Raw genomic sequence first — 6,000 nt, 5'->3', positions numbered from 1 at the left:
GAAAATTTACGGTTTAATTGAAGCTTTTGAAAAAAAAAAAAATAAAGCTAGCTAAATGCCCACACAATGAGATTTCCAGTTTGGCCATTTTAATTTTTCAGATATATTTTATCTTAAAATTAAATTAGGCTAAGGACTTTTTATTAAAGACCTTGTCCCGAATGGCGTCAAAGAAAAAGAAAAAAAGTTCTTTAAATGACACATCATATTACGGCTTCAGCGGGAATTACCGTCAAGCTTTGTTACGTAAGGTGGTGTTGACTCGGATGTTTTTCTGCATTTTGATCATGTGAAGCTTACTGGAAACACTTGAGGAATATTACAAAAAAGGAAAATAATATATGAATAATTAAGCGCAACCCCCACAATGAGTCTGCTTTTTTATAAATGATAAATTTTGTTTATAAAAATTGTTTATACATTTATATTTAAATTCCTGGTTTATAGTTTTGGTTAAATAAATAACTGTAGCTATATACGCGTGGCCGTGGGACTAACACTGACTCTTATTGAACCTCTACATACAATGCGAGTCATTGAGGATTAGACAAAATTGGACATTTACAAAAGGGAAGGTAGCAACATAATAAAAGGGAAGGCCCCTGCTGAACAGACTCAGTCTCCATCTTACCACTCATTTAAGCGGAAGTTGGCAGGGAAGTGAGAAGAAGATAGGATTAATGTACAGAGTATCTGGCATCGGGACTCTCCAAAGTGGTTGCTTATCTTTTTCTCTGATGTACATTATCAGTCCCGATGATCTCAGATTTGGGTTAGTCACGTGACGTAATGAAAAGAGGAAGTTTGTGAAGGTAAAAAAAAAAAATTAGGACTCATACTCATAGCGTTTGGAGTTTGTCACTCAAATATTGGTACATTACTTTTCACAGGCTTTAAATGTGTGTATGTTGGTCTGAAGACTAAAAAATCTTCCCCTAATAGTTAAATAATGTTCTGATCTTACGTTCTTTTAGTAATAAAACACAGTGTGTGCTGGAAGAGTAATAACTGTGAACTAGTGGTACCGGTACTAAAAAACTAAAGAGAGCGTACTAATGATCATATACTTTTAAAAATATATCATTTTAATAATTACATCGGAAACACCAGACAGTACATTTATAAAAATTCACAAGCATGGAAATATGGTAGAGCGAGACATTGTACACTTATTATAATTTCAATTTATTTCAGAGTGCAATGCCTAAACCAGGACAAGAGAAAGTTGTATTATTTGTTGGTAGATCAGGAAACGGGATAACTTCCTGTGTCCAGACAATCGAGAAGATAAATGACACTGGCCTGGTAGTAAAGGAATGTCCAGATGTGGGGGACAACGACCAGGACTTGAAGAAAGACAAGAATGAAGTTTTACAGGACACTGCGAACTTAATACAAGAACTAGACCTGAAATATTGCGGTACAAATGCTCTAGTTTTCGTTCTGAAATATGGCGTCAGATATACGAAACAGGAGAAAAACGCTGTCGCTGTTGTCAAGTATCTGTTTGGTGACAGTGTGTTCAGGGACAGGGGAATCATAGCCTTCACTTATGGAGACCTCTTTGACCTCGACTGTGGAGACACTCTAGACAACACTGAACGTTTCATGGACTGGTGCAGGGAACAACCTGGAGATATTGAGAAACTCTTTCAAGAAGTGAACTACAGATGTGTTCTATTTGATAACAAAACAAAGACAAAGGAACAGAACTACAAACAAGTCAAACTGATATCGGAATTCGTCAATGACATTTCCCAACAATGTGAACCTATTCGAAATTTAGATCTGGAAAAAAACTCCGCTGTGAGAAATAACTCGTGGATATCACATTATTTAACAGACATAAAAGTTAATTTCATTGTCCCCTTTTTCTCAGGTATACTATCATATTTACTATGTATTGGAAATGGAACAGCTAACGATCAGCCAGGCGATGATAAGAGTGGCCCTAAAGACAATTCTGATGCAAAAGAGATTGAGACATCAAGTCAAAATTTCAATTCAACACAAAGACAAAATGTAACAGCTAATACACCACCAGAGAATTCGACAGATGAATGGGAAATTTGTAAGCTATAAATCCGCTGATATTATTTTAAGAACAAGTACCGTTGTCTAAATGGACAAGACAAACAAAAAGAAATAAGATAAATGGATCAGTCTTATAAGATTTACACATGACAGGTTGAGCCAACTTTTTTTTACACATTAAACAATATTTGATGAAATAAAAGACTTACTACTTTCTTGTACTTACATTAAAGACCAACATCTGTGTTTCTTACAAGCTTTAAAAAAAAATCCTATTACAGCTATCCAACATGCCAATAGGGCTATGTGTTCCTATGATGTACTTCCACTGTCCATGAGAGGGACATCAGCACCTGTATGACTCCCATGGAATATCAGTACACCAGAAAACATAAACAAGTTTACCATGACTAATGATACAAATATAATAACAACTGATTGTATTTTGAAGAATTACTATATAACAGAAACTCATACAGATGTAAATTGCTAACACCAAACTAGGGCTTCATCTATAATAATAGGCAAGTGACGGCTAGATCTAGGACTACATAGCAAAGTATAACAATATTAATCCCAAATCAAAGACATGCCTTTGTTATTTAATACTAGAAGTGTTACTCATATTTTAATGACTGTCTCTCTGCCCTAATAATAGGATCTTACAGAAGTCAGGTTTCATTCCCTACAGTATTATTAAGTCATTAATTAGTTATACAGAATCAACTTTCCATTTCAGACCTAGTGATCTATAGGGCAGATAATTTTAAGGTCATCTGTTTCTGAGGCCCATGGTAAATGAGGGTGTCATGTGGCCAGCACTATGACCAAACACTCTTCCCCAACTAATGCCAAGTACCCAATAGAGCTGGGTAGACCAGAGGCGCTTTTTAAAGATCCTGAAATTAAAAATACAACTTTTCATCAGGATTTGAACCCAGGACCCTCATGTTTGTGAGCCTAGCGTTTTACCACTCTTCTACAGAATACACTAGGACAATACTTTGGGGACCACTGATCAGTTACCTCACTCATTCTCATGTGTCATTTTAATTTCGTCTCACACTCAATCATAGAAAAAAACGTACAACAATATTTATTTTCTGAAATTTATTTTATTATGCTTTATGAAAAATAGAAATGTTTAGTTCCAAATACAATATGACAGCTCTAGGAAGGCCCCAAACAAATACCTTTACTTATCTTCACTTGTATGTCAGACTACATTTAGAAAAAAGGGAGACACAGCTAAAAAAAAAAATTTTCTAAAACATTATGTAAAAAAAACAACAACAACAATTATATTTTAAATAGTATTTTCTTAGATGTGGGCCTACAAAAGTTTTGTTAGCAAATATTCTTATCTTATACAATGATTAAGTGTTTTAAATTTGCGTTTCTCAAGCTCTGGGCAGTGCCGACCTAATATGTGCTGACAAGGTGTGTGATGCAAATTTTTTTACTCAAAAGACACAAATCTATTGTAGTTATAAATCTAAATTTCAATATTAAGTAAACATGAGATTATTAGTGGGATGTGTGGCAGAGTCCTATAAACCACTTAGCTGCCTATCAGGAGGGCCTGAGTTTAATTTGTTAAGCCCCTAAAGGCAACATGAAAACTTTATCCCCCCCTCCACATATATCCTCAAAAGAGATTGGGAACCAGAGGGCACTTACCTTACTATAACATGAAACATGAGTCATAAAAAAGTAATTAAAAAAAAAAATGTTAAAGATTTTTTTTTTAATGTAATTATGTGACATCCAATCATACTTTTTTTGCATTTAATGTTTACGGCAACAAAAACGGCTCTCAAAGTTCATCAGAAACAAGTAATAGTAATATAGTAAACACTAAAAAAAAAATAGAAAAATTTGTCATGAAAAAAAAGAGGGAAAAAAGAAAAGGCCATTAGTTACGAGTGTACCCACAACATTCACATTATTAGCGTGACGCTCTATCAACTCATTTAACCAGAGCCACAATACTATGTGCTACATGTTGGCTTGAAATAAATGGTTCCATTTTTTGCCAGAGGTTTTGACTAGTACTAATAACCAGCTTCTGACTATAAGACAGTGGGAGCAGAAGTGGCCTTTTCAAACTCCTGAAGAAAATAGGTTGCCCTCCCAAACTACTGAAGTTAATTGAGTGTTTTCACGAGCTTCCGAGCCTTAGTGACCTCAAAAAAGCAATTAACTGCTTAAAAAATAGTAAATCTCCTGGGAGTGATGGTATCCCAGTGGAAGTAGTGAAAGTCAACGAATCACTCCTGCTCCCTGAACTCTATATTCTCCTCTGCCGCTGTTGGGAAACAGGTCATGTCCCACAGGACATGCGTGACGCAACTATAGTCACAATATACAAGAACAAAGGGGATCGGAGTGATTGCAACAACTATAGGGGTATCTCTCTCCTCAGTATAGTGGGCAAAATCTTTGCTAGAGTGGCACTATCCAGGCTGCAAGTGATAGCTTCTAGAGTCTACCCAGAGTCTCAGTGTGGATTCAGGAGTGGTAGATCCACTATAGACATGATATCTTTTCTACGACTACTGCAGGAGAAATTTAGAGAGAGAGAGACAGACCCCTTTACATTGTTTTTGTCGATCTGACTAAAGCTTTTGACATGGTCAGCAGAAGTGGCCTTTTCAAACTCCTGAGGAAAATAGGTTGCCCTCCCAAACTACTGAAGTTAATTGAGTGTTTTCACGAGGAAACTAAATGTACTGTCAAATTCAATGGAGCCCAATCAGCACCTTTTGAGGTTTGCAGTGGTGTCAAGCAGGGATGTGTGCTCGCACCTACTCTGTTTGGCATATTCTTCTCCTGTCTACTGCATTATGCGTACAGCGACATAAACGAAGGTGTGTTTCTCCATACAAGATCCTCTGGAAAACTATTTAATGTATCAAGGCTGCGGGCAAAAACCAAGGTTAGGAAGCTACTCGTCAGGGAACTCCTGTATGCTGATGATGCAGCTATTGTGGCTGATTCTGATATTCAGCTACAGTCCATGGTTGACAAACTATCTGCTGCTTGCCAGAAGTTCGGCTTAAACATCAGTCAAAGCAAGACTAAGATACTTGTCCAAAACACAAACACTGCACCTCAAGTAAGCATTAATGGCCAACCACTAGAAATTGTTGATCACTTTAGTTACCTTGGCTCCATCATATCCAACAACACTCTACTGGATAAAGACATAAACAACAGGATAGCCAAGGCAATGGCCACCATGTCACGGTTGCAGAAAAGAGTCTGGGACAACATATTGCTGACTAGCAGTACTAAAGCCCTAGTCTACCGGACCTGTGTGTTGAGCACCTTGCTGTACGGAAGTGAAACATGGTCAACCTACTCATGGCAGGAAAAAAAGCTGAATGTCTTCCACCTCCGATGCCTAAGGCGGATCTTTAAAATAAGGTGGCAAGATAAGATAACAAATGAGGAAGTGCTACATAGAGCAGGATGTCAGGACATCCGCTCTGTTATCAGCAGCAGACGCCTTGGCTGGCTTGGCCACGTTCGTAGAATGCCAGTAGGTCGACTTCCACAGGACATCCTGTATGGCGATCTAATTGAAGGCAGGAGAGCCGCTGGTCGCCCACTTTTACGTTATACGGATGTATGCAAACGCGACATGAAGCTCTTCAAAATCGACACTGGCAACTGGGAAGAGGTGGCACTGGACAGATCCACATGGAGAGAGAGCATAAAGGAAGGGTCACAGATTGCAGATGTCATACACAACAGAAGCAGAAAGAAGGGTGAAAATGCAATGGCGCCTGGTGATTTTATATGCCCAACCTGTGATCGCAGCTGTGTAGATGTAAAATGCCACAGAATAACCAGCTTCTGACTATAAGACAGTGGGAGCTAACAGCAGGAATGGACCAAAATAAAAGGTCAATACATCTCTGCCAAGTCAGCTAGGCTTCTTTCTCATATCAGAACAGTAAG

Source organism: Biomphalaria glabrata, chromosome 16 (assembly GCF_947242115.1).
Source record: "Biomphalaria glabrata chromosome 16, xgBioGlab47.1, whole genome shotgun sequence".
Lineage (NCBI taxonomy): Eukaryota > Metazoa > Mollusca > Gastropoda > Planorbidae > Biomphalaria > Biomphalaria glabrata.
The sequence above is the reverse complement of the archived record's forward strand: the minus strand, read 5'-3'. Positions refer to the sequence as shown.